Source organism: Schistocerca serialis, chromosome 1 (genome assembly GCF_023864345.2).
Source record: "Schistocerca serialis cubense isolate TAMUIC-IGC-003099 chromosome 1, iqSchSeri2.2, whole genome shotgun sequence".
Lineage (NCBI taxonomy): Eukaryota > Metazoa > Arthropoda > Insecta > Orthoptera > Acrididae > Schistocerca > Schistocerca serialis.
Window position 1 is genome coordinate 611,464,541 of NC_064638.1, and position 16,875 is coordinate 611,481,415.

The window sequence follows — 16,875 nt, forward strand, 5'->3', positions numbered from 1 at the left end:
GCGTCTAATGTTTCACTAACCTCCGAAACAGCTGAGGGCTGTTGTGATTCGCTCTGCTGTTGCATTGCCATTTTATAAACCGCCCTAGTAAGAACAATTAATACACAGAACAACAAATATATAAAGTCACTCGCATCTGAGTTAATAATGTCACTGACCTAAACTTTGCATAATACTCACTTATAATAAACACTTCCTATCTAAAGTTCAACCCAACAGTCACTCAATCAATCTGATTCAGACTGATAGACATTTAAATAGTTATTCTAAATTTTTATCTACAAAAATTTAATTGTATATTGTCTGGCCTGAACGACGTTCTCGTAGGTTGCGGCGAAATTGTGACTTCTGGAACAGGCCTCGTCTTCTTTTCTCTCGTGCACATGCAACATAAAATTCACACAATGTTTAAGTAATGCTCAAAAATGTGTCCTGTCACAGTGAAGCCAAATTTAATATTATTTTTGGTATTCAAAAAAACTTAAAAACCTCTCTCACACCGGCCTGATTTAGCTTCACTGATCAGGATAGTAAAAACATGTGTATGTTAAGGGAATTTTCATTCACAAAGCAGGCTTATCACATTCACACTGTGCAATACTGTTCTATCCTGATTAAATTGAGCTTAACTTAAATTCCATAAGGCAGTGAAGCAATTTCGAAGTCTCGGTGCGACGAAAATTGTCAGTCGATCTCCTGAAAACATTTGTAGCAACTATTAACTTTCGGTGATCACATGGGGAAGACCGGAGATCTGCTGGTAAGACCGTGTTAGCCTATTTATTTGAAGTAACTGGATATCTTGAGCATACAAAACGGCAGGTTCGTCCAGTGTAAATCAGACGTTCCCCACTGATACCGTGCAACACAGCGTAGTAAGCAAACACTGTCAATAATAATCAGTTAAATAATACGCGAACACACTTACTTTAGTTTAGTTGATGTTTTAAATTCCTTCTCATACAGAATCTCATCAAGATGGCGACTAGCTCAACAATACATACATATACATCCTCCTTCTTTCACGGCTAAGCGGCAATATCCTTCATTCTTTTCATAAGAGAAAACATAGATAGCAGAGAAGCTATTCCATGGAGTAAATGGACGCTCCAAGGAATAATAGGGCTTGAAACTACCTTGCATTGATAATCATCGTATATTAAAGTTTAGGAATCGGTAAGATAAGAAGAGATATTTCGAGTTATGTACTGAGTAATATAATTTATAAAATTTCTGAAAATATTGCGGAGAGACCGCTGCAAGAGACATTACAAGTTCCGATTTCCGCTAAATCTGTTTCTCCGTCTTTCACAACTATATTTTTGATACGCCCATCAACTTCCCTAGAATGGACGCCCATCGGTTTCACTACTTGTGGATTGGATATCCGATTCTTCATTGATGGTCTGAACATCATTTTGCTGTGGTACATGTTCCAATACGTCTTCCACACTATTTTCCGGCTCCTCTACGTTTTCACTTTCAAACATTACTACCGTCTTCGCTCGACTCATAGTAAATGTTAAACTAGATTACTTCTCTTATATACATTAAAATCACAGATATCGTCACACGCTTATATTCACTATCCCCTTCAGTCTTTTAACAACTGGGTTCCCTTCCAAAAGGTTACAAACAGTTAAAAATGGAAAAATGTCACTTTAAGGTGCTGTCAAGCACACTCAAAGCAATGCACACTAGTGCAATTTACATATAAATGTTACTCGACGTAAGTTACAGATAATCTAAATTTTTATAAAGTTCATGCACCGTAGGAAGTTACAAGTCACTATATCAGCAAGCTGGTGCACTGAGGAAAATGTCCTTACTTTGTAAATGTTCCTGCCACTGGTCAAGTTCTGGTTCAAGTTCAGTTTCCTTTTGTCCAAATCAACGTCTGTGTTTTCCTTCACTAATACAATAGAGTTCTCGTTCCGTTCATGGAAAAGAACCATCTATAACATTAAATATACGTCATGCATATACACATACATATACAAGGTATACAGTTCAATCACTGTGTATTCTTAAGTTCACTAAGTTTTCTATACTCGTCAAATATTCTTGGCACTCTATAACAAGAATTTGGTCCCACGTTATGGGTGTCAATTGTACTATTATCCGAATTGTATGATGATATTGTCAATGTTCGTGTAGCGCAAGAAATAATTAAGATGACTTATTCTCAGTACCAATGGTAAATGCAGTTGTAAATGCAGAATACTCAGTTCTACTAACAGGTAATGATGTTCTCTGATATGAAAGGTTGGAAATTAGAAAGTGCAACACCATTAAAGCAACCTTGATGGAGCTTCGCTATTTTCAATAAAAAGAAATGTACTTTTCTTGGGCGCCTTGGCCCCAGACACTTTAGCTTTTTGAGGGCCTGCCGTCATTAGAATATTATGTTTCATGTACCTTTCGTGGTTTGCAGACACGGAGTGCCGCTCTGCACGAAGCTCAAATGCTGTGTTAAAGTACATCAAAATCTTGACGGTTACAAGAAAGGCTTTGATTGTTGTGCGAGTAATGTTAATTTCTTTTCAACTGCGAGTTTAAGCACTATAGGAAGTCTGTGTTTAACGTATTTGACATGAAACGTAGCAAAGCTAAATGTCGCGCACATTAAAATCCGATCAGTTTCATTGTTCTGTTTAAGAGAAGAGATTCTGGGCTATCTGTGAGGTTCGCATTGAAATTTTGTTATAGAACCAATTAAAATTCTTTGAAAGGTGTTTTTCTATTTACATCTGAATTCCAATTATTTTTTATATAATGAATCGTGTTAGACCTGATCTACATCTACATCTACATCCATACTCCGCAAGCCACTTGACGGTGTCTGGCGGAGAGTACTTTGAGAACCTCTATCGGTTCTCCCTTCTTTTCCAGACTAGTACTGTTCGTGGAAAGAAAGATTGTTGGTAAGCCTCTGTGTGGGCTCTAATCTCTCTGATTTTATCCTCATGGTCTCTTCGCGAGATATACGAAGGAGGGAGCAATATACTGCTTGACTTCTCGGTGAAGGTATGATCTCGAAGCTTCAAGAAAAGCCCGTACCGAGCTACTGAGCGTCTCTCTTGCAGAGTCTTCCACTGGAGTTTATCTATCATCTCCGTAACACTTTCGCAATTACTAAATGATCCTGTAACGAAGCGCTCTGCTCTCTGTTGGATCTTCTCTATCTCTTTTGTCAACCCTATCTGGCACAGATCCCACACCGGTAAGCAGTATTCAAGCAGTGGGCGAACAAGTGTACTGTAACCTACTTCCTTTGTTTTCGGATTGCATTTCCTTAGGATTCTTCCCATGAACTTCAGTCTGGCATCTGCTTTACCGACGATTAATTTTATATGGTCATTCCATTTTAAATCACTCCTAATGCCTACTCCCAGATAATTTATGGAAGTAACTGCTTCCATTTGCTGACCTGCTATATTGTAGCTAAATGATAAAGGATCCTTCTATGTATTCGCAGCACATTACACTTGTCTACATTGAGATTCAATTGCCATTCCCTGCGCCATGCGTCAATTCGTTGCAGATTCTCCTGCATTTCAGTACAATTTTCCATTGTTACAACCTCTCGATATACTACAGCATCATCCGCAAAAAGCCTCAGTGAACTTCCGAGTTATACACAAGGTCATTTATATATATTGTGAATAGCAACGGTCCTACGACACTCCCTTGCGGCACACCAGATACCACTCATACTTCGGAAGACTTCTCTCCATTCAGAATGACATGCTGCATTCTGTTATCTAGGAACTCTTCAATCCAATCACACAATTGGTCTGATAGTCCATATGCTCTTGCTTTGTTCATTAAACGACTGTGGGGAACTGTATCGAACGCCTTGCGGAAGACAAGAAACACGGCATCTACCTGGAAACCAGTGTCTATGGCCCTCTGAGTCTTGTGGACGAATAGCGCAAGCTGGATTTCACACGATCGTCTTTTTCGAAACCCATGCTGATTCCTACAGAGTAGATTTCTAGCTCCAGAAAAGTCATTATACTCGAACATAATACGTGTTCCAAAATTCTACAACTGATTGACGTTAGAGATATAGATCTATAGTTCTGCACATTTGTTCACCGTCCCTTCTTGAAAACGGGGATGACCTGTGCCCTTTTCCAATCTTTGGGAACGCTACGCTCTTATGTTTGCTGTGAAGTTCCCTTTGCTTCCGTAGCAGTTTGTTGTTGTACCACGGTGGCTCTTTTGCATGTCTTACGGTCTTGCTTGGCACATAATCATCTAATGCATATTGTACGATGGTTTTGAGCTTCGTCCACTAATCCTCAATACTATCCGTACTTGAGATAAAACTTATGTGTTGAGCCGTCAAGTACTCTGAAAAGTGCTTTTTGTCACTTTTGGTAAACAGAAAAATCTTCCTACCTTTTCTAATATTTCTATTTACGGCTGAAGTCATCGATGCAGTAACCGCTTTATGATCGCTGATTTCCTGATCTGCGTTAACTGTTTCAAATAGTTCGGGTCTGTTTGTCACCAGAAGGTCTAATATGTTATCGCCCGAGACGGTGAGAGGGTCCTGTAGCCACCTTTCATTAGTCCGGTAGCCCAATTTCACAAGTATTTCTCTTTCTTTTCCTTGTATCTCTTTTCTCTTTACTCTCATAGTGGCGTGATTGAATGAATGTGGTTGTGTGTCACGTTGCTAGACGGTGGCGTAGTCTGCTGCAGAAAGTCTGCGATAGTCGTACAGATTCAGCAGCACTGGTACAGAATAGCCAACTCTCGTAGTGGGCAAGTAGGTAAAGAGGTTTGCGCTACTTGTGAGAAATCCACCTGCGTTAGGTTGGTGGCGGAAATGGCATCTTTAGGCTTTCCGGTCCACGCGGAGCGTGGAGAAGGCTGGAGAGGAAAAAGTCGGCAGTCTGCCGCCGGTACGGGAAGCGTCCACAGCTGTGCTCCAGTCGAAGAAGGGTGAGCTAGACTGACCGCGTAGCGCGTTGTTACTTGGCGAGGGGGAGAGCTGTTAGCTTTTGGTCTCGCTTTTCAAATCTGGAAGATTGCTTTGCCTTGTCGCAGCAAGGAATGCAAATCTTTGGCAGATTTTTCTTTTAGCAAATTTCTGTAGCAGACTTGGATCCGCCGGAAGAGCGCCACACAAAGGTGTCGATAAGAAGCGAGCACTCGCTTCTGTATGAATGTCTGTTTGCCTTCAGCTGTCCCTGCATAAGCTTTCACCTTTCTAAATATTTAGAGCTTTGCCTTCTCGTAAAGTTTCCTTGCTTTATGTGTCTTTCGTCCGTGGGGAGCCAACCACGTGGTAGAACATTATAGTTGTTGGGCTACCGGCATCACTAACTGTCCGATCGCATGTTTGTTTTAGATAATGTTAACATGATTGTGTGATGTGATATTGTTGGAATTTGGCACTATACCTAGAAATTGTGTCTCCACAAATCATGTGTTATCAGGAATCGTGTACATGCCTCACATCCTTATCTTAGGAATAAATGATTTTATCTACAATTTTCTCTTGTGTTCCGATATTACGTTTTTGCACCTAAGCCACTCACCTCGTAGCTTTCCCGTTAGCACATCCAATGCGTTTCCTTATGCACAGGTCCAGTGATTAGTCTCCCCTTGTATTTCATAACAAATTCTTTAGGTTAAGTCTTATTTTCAGGTGTGTTGCTGGAAGCTGATCTTATGGAGTGTTCATGCATTTTCTATTTTATTTTAAATGTTTGATTGTCGTGAACAGTGCACGGGCAATACTATTAATTACATCGTATCCGCTATGAGCCACCTCACAACGTATGCATTTTTGTGAGTTTTTGGTCTGTGATCAAATTAATTTATTTTCCGACTCGAACAAACCTTCGATTAGTTGTATGGTTAGAGTCGGTGGCGACCCTAATCTTCTCAAGTTAACTTCACAAGCAATAAGCATTTACATTCCCAATAATAACGTAATAACCCGTAGTAGCCGGTTAGTTACAACGGCTCTCTGTTTAACCGCTCAAGGTAGTTTTCAGATAATGCACTTAAAAAAATTTTACTGGATTCTTTGTCCCTGCCACCCGTTATGAACGTTTGAGTCTCCCAGTCTATATCTAGTAAATTAAAATCTCCACCCAGAACTATAACATGGTCGGGAAATCTACTCGAAATATTTTCCAAATTTTCCTTCAGGTGTTCTGCCACAACAGCTGCTGAGCCAGGGGCCCTATAGAGACATCCAATTACTATGTTTGAGCCTGTTTTAACCGTGACCTTCACCCAAATTATTTCACATTTTGGATCTCCGTCAATTTCCTTCGATACTATTGCACTTTTTATCGCTATAAACACGCCTCCCCATCATTGTCCAGCCTGTCTCTGCGGTATATATTCGAATCTGAGTTTTGAATTTCATTACTGTTTACGTCTGGTTTCAGCCAACTTTCTGTCCCTAGTACTATGTGGACATTTTGACCGTTTATTAATGAGAGCAGCTCTGGGACCTTTCTATAGACGCTCCTGCAGTTTGCTATTAGCACATTAATATTGTTAATCCCTGTTGCGTTTTGCCTACTACTACCTTGCTGCGTCTCAGGAGGCGTCTTGTCGGGCCTAGGGAGGGAATTCTCTAACCTAAAAAACCCACAGTGCGCTCCACACGTACTCCGCTGCCCTTGTAGCCGCTTCCGGCGTGTAGTGCACGCCTGACCTATTCAGGGGGACCCTACATTTCTCCACCCGATTGCGGAGGCCGAGAAATTTGCACACCAGATCTCTGCAGAATCGTCTGAGCCTCTGTTTTAAGCCTTCCACTCGGCTCCAAACCAGAGGACCGCGATCGGTTCTGGGAACGATGCTACAAATAGTTAGCTCAGATTCCACCCCGCGAGCGAGGCTATCCTCCTTCACCATCTCCGCCAACCGCCCTATATGAACTGGGGATGACCTCTGAACCCAGACGGCAGGAGTCATTGGTGCCGACATGAGCAACAATTTGCAGTCGGGTGCACCCAGTGATCTCTGTCGCCGCCGGCAGGGCTTCCGCTATTTCCCTAAGGGGCTCCATCACCCACCTAACGTTGGAGCTCCCAATCACTAATAAACCCCTCCCCCCCCCCCCCCCCCGTGTGCCTGCTCGGACCTTGCTGAAGGAGCGGCCACATGTCCACTCACAGGCAGTGCGGGCGACGCCACCACGGCCAGCCTCCACATTGACCCTCCGCCTCGTGCGACGCGAACGCCGCTGAATCCTCCACTCTCCTTGGGGAGAGGGTGGCCCAACCGCACCCGGAACCCGCGAAGATGTCTCGGCAGCAGGGACCGTGGGTGAAGCATGTAACACCTGGGGTGTACCATGCGACGCACCAGACTCCCCATTGCCGCTACACTCCGAGGCAGCAGCCTGAAGACGGCTGACCGCGGCCATCACAACGCTTAGCTGTTCGCGAATAGTAGCCAGCTCCTCCTGCGTCCATACGCAGCAGTCACACATCCTATATATCCTAAGAAATCAACAATTTACGGTAGAGAGTTAAGTAATCAACTTTTAACTAGACTGCTAATTCATTAAAGGCGGCTGATAGCTGACTAAACTCTGGTTACTAGCCACTTTTTGTTGGAAACAATGAAAATAAGCAGTAACTGTCTCTGGACTACATTCAAAACAAACACGAAATCTATGCAACACTATTACTAGTACTCGAAAATTAAAGCTTCCTAAATGCAAAAACACACGGAAAAAGGAGTGACAAGTAAGAAAAACACAGTTAATACTTAAATTTACGTAGTTTGCTGCACAGCAGATGTGAAGCGGACGGCAGTTACGACTGGTCCAGGATAACACAAAAACTGTTTCTGCAATGAAATATTAATTCACTTTCTAGTGAAACAGTTAAGCAGATAATTCTCAGCGAGTGAGTTCCTATTTTTAAGCCGTGTGGGGTAATGAAAAACTTAAAATTACATTGTGGCCCGTAATGGCGTCTTTGAAACAAAATCAGCTCAGTATATGGAAACTGCAAATTATTCAGAAGTAATTGTAGGATGCCTTTCCCTACACTATTGAAAGGAAAGCACAAGTTCACACATTTGTAGAATTAATTATTATTATCATTGGAATGCTTTTTCTTACAGTATTAGTAACAAACGCATACCATTCTCATCACGAATCGTCAATGATGTCCTTCTACAATCAAGAACAAAACGAAGAGTAGTTAGTTGTCTTTCTTTCTTCCTCGTTAGAGGACCGTCTATTCATTTTTATCCTTGTTCACAGATTATCCTTGAAATACATAGTTTTCGTGTTAATAGTAATTTTCATTCTTGTTTTTCTATATGATTTTACAATATTTCACTGCAATAATCACAACACATTGTCTTTATGGCTGCATTGTTACTAAAGCAATGCGCATATTCATAAGTAACAATTGAGACAATGTATAGCATTCACATCCAATGATTTTATAAAGGTAATTGTTAATGTGTAATCAGTTTATTGAGTGTGTTAATTTTGAGCATTATTAACTTTCAAAGAGTCAAAATACAAGTTTTAAAGTTAGTGCCATACTGTTACTAACCCCAAGTCAATATCAGTTGCCAGATATAGGTAAGTTTTTATTAACTATTTTTCTCAGGAAGTTATTGTTTCAGTCATATTCGATTTAATTAAAATGTATGCTAAGCAACAGCCATGAATAACAGCTGTTTGCTAACTATACAATTTAAAGTATTAACATAGAGCAGTGCAAAGAGCGTTACCATTGCACCGATAAAGGTAAGCAATTTTACTATGAATGGTGGGCTCCATGTGGTTCCCAAGTCGTGCAGTGACCGTAAACCGTAAAATTACCAAATATGCAGCAACCAGTCGCAAAATCATGTTTTATTTATTCACTTTTGCAAATCGGTTTCAACTGATTAACAGCCATCATCGGTACTTTCAACCAATATGTGCCCTAAGTAGTAATACTATCTTAAGCAGAGGTCAAACATTATATTTGAAACCACCGTTGATGGCTGTTAATCAGTTGAAATCGATTTGCAAAAATGAATAAATAAATAAATAAATTTATTCATTTTTGCAAATCGGTTTCAACTGATTAACAGCCATCATCGGTACTTTCAACCAATATGTGCCCTAAGTAGTAATACTATCTTAAGCAGAGGTCAAACATTATATTTGAAACCACCGTTGATGGCTGTTAATCAGTTGAAATCGATTTGCAAAAATGAATAAATAAAACATGATTTTGCGACTGGTTGCTGCATATTTAGTAGTTTTAGAAATTTTATTATTTCAGGGATAGCATTCATTAACCACAGGGACCATTACTTTCAAATTGGTCACGTTTTGTTTCATTATGAGAGCCAATTTCAAATCAATAGTGTTGCATCAAATTCAGTTTTGGTGTTACGTAAATTCATGCAGTTTTGGTTTGGTTTAAAATTATTGACAGTTTACGTTCTCGCAGCCAAATAAATTTATATTCTCGCAGTCAGAAAAGTTCAGTACAAAGAAAACTGCATATGCGACGAGATAAAATAAACTTTCATGTGCCATTCCCACTCTAACATTTGCGTTTCAGACTACTGTCAGTCATGTAATTTCAATGACATTACACACATATAAGTTTCAAGGTTTTCCGTGATTTCCCTAAATTGCTCAGTGTAAGTGCCAGGACGGTTCCTTTGAAAGGGCATGGTCGATTTCGTTCCCACTCCTTCCCACAAATCGAGATTGTGCTCCGTCTGTGATGACCTCGATGTCGATGGGACGTTAAACCCAATCTTCCATCCTTCCTAGGGCGTCCGTTTTGCATGATTTCTTGCACGACTGTAACGGAGTTGAAACCTTCCCGTCTCCTCTATATCCCTTTTGTTAATGATAACCTTCCCTTCTACCAACAACCTATGAAACCTTCTCTTAGGATTTTCTCTTGCTTAATAATAACAAATGAAATCTTCCCTTCGAAATTAATTCTCTTTCTCAATCTTCGCATACAAATTTAAATGCTGCTTATTAAAAGTGATTTTCTGATTATTTCGACGAAACATAGAATGTGTCGTCGTCGTGGCCCTCAGTCGTTACCTGCAATAACTCAGAATTGTTCTTTCCCTTTTTTATTGTTACTGGATCGCCATATGACAGCTACATCGAACTGCGACATGAGTATACTTACTCTGTTTTACTATACTCTATTAGCTGCTGGTGGGCTGTCACAACAAGTGTCTGTATTTATTACCAAAGCTGACGTTATTCATTAATTTGACTGAATTTACGTAATTCATAGTTATACTTTTTCTTGACAACAATAAAATTTTGCAGAGTTTTACGTTGCTGGTTTTTGGGATGGGTTATAATCAGTAATGCAATATTGCTGGCAAAAGTCAATAATATTCTGAGTGAAATGATTTTACAAACGTTCAAATGGGACTTACTTTTTACAATAATCTTACAACCAGCATTGCGCAAACATACCTTCAGTAGTCTTGAGTTTCTCAAAAAAATAATGCAATAATATTGGTTCCTCTATGATAATAGTTAGCTGATGTCTCTGAACATCCGTTTATAATCTCTTGTAAATCATATCAGGTGGCTGGTAGGCACACCGCTCCTCTCAACCTCTCGCTTCAGACCTGCTTCCGACTCGCTTCACATCGCGCTTACTACTGACTTCCTGCGAACGCTAAAGTGCTGTCTCTCCCGCCAACAATGCTTTCTGGTGCAGACAATCCCTGCTACCATTGTAAAATGTATCAATGAGCGGTCTTTCACGCTCTTTTCTTAAAATGTATCCATACGCGGTCTCTCCCGCCCTTTTTTTAAAATTATACCAATGTGCGGTCTCTCCTGCCAACAATACTTTGGTGCAGACATTCCCTGTTACCGCAATTATTTCCAACATGACAAATATTAATTATTCCTACTTAATCCTATTAATAAAATATAAACATCTTTCATAAATTGTGGTTTGACAATAGACAATAGAAATAAACACGTCTAACAGAGTTTCTAGTGTTGCCGTCTACGACGTGGCTCTCACCATGGTCGTCGGAGATGGAGTTATGTATTACTTAATCGTCTTATAACAGTTTGATGCGATATGTGACATCCTGTAGTCTCTTCGAACGCTGATTCGTTCCTGGAACATTCAGCCCACGGTTCCTTTGAATCCAGACTGGTAGATATCTATCATCCTGCGCATCTGTCGAACGTGGACAGCCTCTACAGTGTAAGTCCTGAAAACTGTCAGTTGGGACCGATTCTATGACCACTCTACATCACTTTCAATCCCATGCACAACTTCGCTGGTTGACAAGCCTTCTGCGCGTGACATGATAATGCGGACCAGATCACTGGTCGCTATTGTCCTTGGTGGCATGATGAATGTTCACTCTACTGTTTCCATGACGTGTCTAATGCGTCCCTATTGGTGCTTTACTTTCAAGTGTAATGCTGCTATCGCTTCGGATGCGGCGTTCTGCAGTCATGTTTTAATTGTGCATATGTGTACAAACACGTCAGGGACGACCTTTCGATCACTAAAGGAACATTCACAACGGCAACTCACCTGCGCGACACATCGGAGTGATGCAAAACTTTTGTTGATGTGTGTTGTTACATGGGTCTCTGCAGTGGAAGTACCAGAGCGAAGTCCCAGCCACGCAGCTTATGCCGGTCAGTAAATAACGTTCTCGAGCCGTTTATCGTAAGGCTTCTTTAGGACTGCGGGGCCGCACGTGTTCACCCCGAGACGATACGGGGCCAGGCGGCGACTCGCAGTAAGTGGGCGCCGAGCGCGGCGGGACGTAAGCCGTGTTGCCCGGGGCGAGCTGGCAGTTATCTGTCGGCGCCGCAAATCTTGACTTTGCGGGGGCGGCAGCGTAAGCCGGCTGAGCCGCGCTAATCTCTATTTATTGAAATGGAAGCGCATCACCGCCCTGATCGAGAGCCGCCGCCGTCATAATCCCGCGGCGAGGCCCGCGCGCGACTCGTGGGCGCGGCCGCCGCCTTCTTCCACGTGGCTCCTAGACTTACTGCCACTAGCCACGGGGAAACCTTCAGCCGCTTTACCGTAATCGTGAATCACCGCCGTAAAAGCTGTTCATCTGCTGTGTACGATAGGAGACCGTCCATCAGTAGTCAGTCGTCAGAGGCAGTCTGATCTGATACAAAAAACAGTTTCTGTCGCATGAAAATCCTTCTCGGTGTACTGCCGCATCATGTTATAAAATACTTAAAGTGCTAGAATAGAAAAACATCGCATATTACGGCTGGTTTGCAGAGATCTTCCTCAAGACATAGGCTCAGCCTGAAAAAGACTGCTGCAACACGGACGTAACGTTGGTTTTTTAGTATATATAGGATTACAGGGCAATACACGCAGAAGGATTTTTACGGAAACTCAGGTATTTATACTAGTATTCGTTCCATTGGCAGCTTTCCGTCTTTCTGATTTTCTTGTTTTTTCATCAAAAGTGAATGGTTCTAACGGTCAGAATTTTTTGGATAGTATAATTTGGCTACTGAACTACTAAAATAACTGAATTTCAAACGTTTCGACCAACTTGCTACGATAATCTTCAGGGCCTGAACCACCGCAAAGAAGACTGCACCAAGCCGATCGAAAAGTCGGCAGTTTAGTTCTTTTAGTAGTTACAGTGACACAGCCCAGTACTCAAAATTATTTTATCCACAATGACACCGGCCGCGAAAGCCTACGAGCTTATATTTAGGACTTTAGTTGCAAGTCATACCTCCATAGTATTTAGAGCATCACTATCAATCAGATAAAACAGTAACTGAAAGGAAACAACCAGATTGGTCAACCAGTTTACTCAACATTCAAAGAGACCCATTATGTGCTCAACAATGAATGAAAACTGGAGATACGACAGTTGTTTCAGTAGCGTTAACGGCACATTTATCATAAATTTTGTGCTAGTGCTCGTCGTACTATACTATACCTAACTGCGGACACAGACGAAAGACGAACAACTAACACGGGCAGCAGAAACGGGGGTTTTCAGAAACACAACGGGACACAAAAGAAAAGACGCACAAAAACCATAAAATTACAGTTTTTGATGTTGCCGAGCAACAGTCATTCAATAATTTTTAAACTAACACACCGCCTTTTGACTGTATTGTTGTTTATTTAATTACGACCCCGGCTTCCGCCTTTTATGCCATTTTCAAGTAATTGAGTTTATGTCATGCAGTATGTGTTAATGACATAAATCTGGGTCATAATTAGATAAATAATAATACAGTCAAATGGCGGCGGGTTCATTTAAAAGCATTAAATTACAAATCCGAAGTATTAGAGATGGTAAACGTCACTATGGAAAAGAAGGAAAATCATCAGTAGAGAGCGAACCACGTCTACATTCCTCCAAAGATAAGTCCACGCCAGCGAACGGGCCAGACGTCATCGGTTCGACCGATGGTCGTCAAAATGCTGGTCGTATGCGGTCCGAATCGAGTATTCAAGAGGCCCGCCGTTTTCAGCCGTCTTTCATTATAATTTGCATCCAGTATCAGCCAGATCAAAAACCGTCAACTAACGTTAACAGCTTCTCAAGAATGTAGCTTTCCTGCTCAGTAACAAACAAAAGTTCTTACAGAGATAGTAATGTTAATTGACGTTGGTGGTTTGCGTCGTGAGCTAATTAAAGTTGACCGCTTATCTCAGGGGCAGAGAGATACGTAGCGCGGCCTCTGTCTTTCACTCAGCACAAGAGCATCACAGAGATGCTCAGCAAATTCCGATGGCAGAAGCGACACGAGAGGCTGCGTGCGTCATTGCTGAAATGCCGAGCCGGTACGTTCCAGGAAGAGTCGGGTAATCTATTGGTTCCTCCCATGTAAGTCTCGTGAAATGACCACGATGAGAAAGTCAGAGAAACCGGATATAATATTGAAGTTTGCCTACAATCATTTTTCCCATGCACCATTCATGAACAGAATAGGGAAGAAGAGAAACAGTAATTCCAGAAGTACCCTTCACCACACACTCTGAAGTGACTTGAAGTTCATAGATACAGATGCAGGGTCACACGCCCATGCTAGGTCAGAGTTGGAGCAGGAGGCTGACCTAACGGATCAGCACCACCTTGTTTCACTGGCATGGATATTTTCTTCCAGCCTACTTTTATCGTTTCCTGTCGTGTTGCCTACACGTAGGAGCAGAGGCTTGCCTATATTCAAGGGCAGTGATGTCACAATTCAATTATCACTTGACAAGCCATTCCTCCTTTATCTACAACATGACAAATCCCTCCCCTTCCCCACCCCTCGCCACCCTCTGCCATAATCTCAATCCCAGTCCAGCCACTCAAAATCCAAGATGGCAGAACTAACCCAGTTCTGCTTGTGGAAATTTTAAAAAATCAAAGATGGTGGAACTATGTAAGCGTAGGCTTCCGCGGCCGTTGTCTTCTTCAATAAAATTCTTCAGGGTATCAGACCGCATCGTCATAATTTTAAATTGCGCCAACGTTTCGGCCAGCGTTGCAGCTAGCCTTCATCAGGGCCTTACGTTAACTGCTAAATGAACACACTTGGATTCCTTAAATAGCTGCACGAGAAAACCGTGTCGTTACTTGATTGGCTGTACTAGGAGGAGGAGGAGGTGTGAAAGGTATGCTTTATTGGTGTTTCCTTTATTATCTGTTATTGGCTGAAATAGCTGTTTTCTATTGGTCTTTATATTAATCCACCCCATTGGAGGAGACGGACGAATAGCGAACAGGTGATGGCTGTGACGTCACTCTGTTTCCATGCTGTCCAGAAGCCGGCTGCGGCGTGCCATTACTTTGTGTGCTCGCGACCACTACTGTGGCTCTCCGCGTGTCCGCATGGGCCGCCACGGCACTGCCGCCACTCCGTAGCCCTGCTATTGCAGGCAGCCAAGACCTCGGAAGCTTGTACCCGTCCTCTCTATTCATGTTGGCGGGTCTTTTGGCTATTTCTATCGCCTCTCTAATCTTTCTTTTGAAAGTGAGAGGCTGTTTCGCCAGGACGCGGGCTTCTTGAAAAAATATTGGTTTCCCGCACTCGTCCCGGTGTTCCGCCACTGCTGACTTAGTGTGTTGTTTCAGGCGGATATATCTTTCATGTTCCGAGAGCCTAGTGCTGATCGGACGTCCCGTCTCACCTATGTAAACTAATCCACACGCACAACCAATTTCATACACACCAGCTGTGTGTAGTTTGTCAACTGCATCCTTGGTAGAACCGAGCATGTCTGATATTTTGTTTCTGCTTCGGAAAATTGGTTTGATGTCGGCTTTTCGTAGAATTTTGCCAATACGTTCGGTGACCCCTTGTACATATGGTAACACAGCAATGCTCTGTGCCTCCTTCTCCTCTTCCCTATTAGTCTTCTCCCTTGTCGACATGGTGCTGTCTATCATCTGCTTCCCATAGCCATTAGTTCCGAAGATGGACCTGAGGCGTTCAAGTTCTGTCTTCAGATGTTCTTCGTCGCTTATCCTGTACGCTCTCTTCGTTAGCGTGTGCAGGGCGGACTTCTTCTGCGTGGGGTGATGGTGGGAGGAGGCGTGAAGGTACCTGTCCGTATTGGTTGGTTTCCTGTACACTTTGTGGCCAAGTCTACCATCAGGTTTTCGATAAACTTCCACGTCGAGAAAAGGCAGCACCCCATTCTTCTCTGTTTCCATTGTAAACTGGATTTTTCTATGCTGTTGGTTAAGGTGCTTGTGGAAGTTCTGTAACTCCTCTTCTCCGTGGGGCCAGATGACGAAAGTATCATCGACATAGCGAAGCCAACAATTTGGACGTAATGGTGCGGACTGGAGGGCTGTTTCCTCAAATGCCTCCATGAAAATTTCTGCTGCGACAGGCGATAGGGGTGAGCCCATAGCTACACCGTCAGTTTGTTCATAAAATTGACCTCTCCACCTGAAATAGGTGGTCGTCAGACAGTGGCGCACAAGCTCACATACATCAGGTGCCACGCGTTCTTCTAGGATGTTCACAGTATCTGACACTGGGACATTCGTGAATAGGGATTTGACGTCGAAGCTAACCATCAGATCTTGGTCCGTAACACGCATTTCCTTTAGGAGAGACACGAAGTGAGTGGAATCCTTAACGTAGGACTCGGTTTGATGCACTAGGTGTCGGAGCCTAGGTGCCAGTTCTTTCGCTAGGTAGTAGGTCGGCGAATTTATACTGTTTACTATGGGCCTTAAGGGGAAGTCGGTTTTGTGTACCTTCGGTACACCATATATCCTTGGTGCCTGTGTCACTTGCGGGATGAATCTTCTGGCCCTGTCGAAATTGATTCTAGAGTGCTTGAGCAGTGCCTGCGTCGTTTTGATTACCTTGGCCGTCGGATCTCCCTGAAGTTTCTTGTAGATAGGTTCTGCGAGAATATCTTCCATTCGTTTGTTGTAATCAGTCGTGTCCAAGTCTACAGTGGCGTTGCCCTTATCTGCCTGTACCACTACTAAGTGGGGGTTGTCCCTGAGTTCCTTAATGGCATGATATTCCTCAACGTTGATGTTTTGCTTCGGTGGCTTTGCTTTATTCAGAACTCTGACCGTTTCCTGCCGGATCTTCTCCGCCTCGGCCTGTGGCAGATGACGTACCGAAGCCTCTACGGATTCTATAATATCTTCTTTTGGAACTCGCTTAGGTGCGACTGCAAAGAATACGGCACAACACTCGTGTCTCTGCATCTCTTGCTTTTTTGAAGAGATGCAGAGACACGAGTGTTGTGCCGTATTCTTTGCGGTTGACGTCTCACATAAAAACGAACAAGGCGAGGAATATCTGTGTTAACGCCAGTAAAGCATTGCTACGGGAAAGGATTCGCCACATCCGCATAAGTCTCGATGCTCACAACAGGAATTTGTGTGATCTGC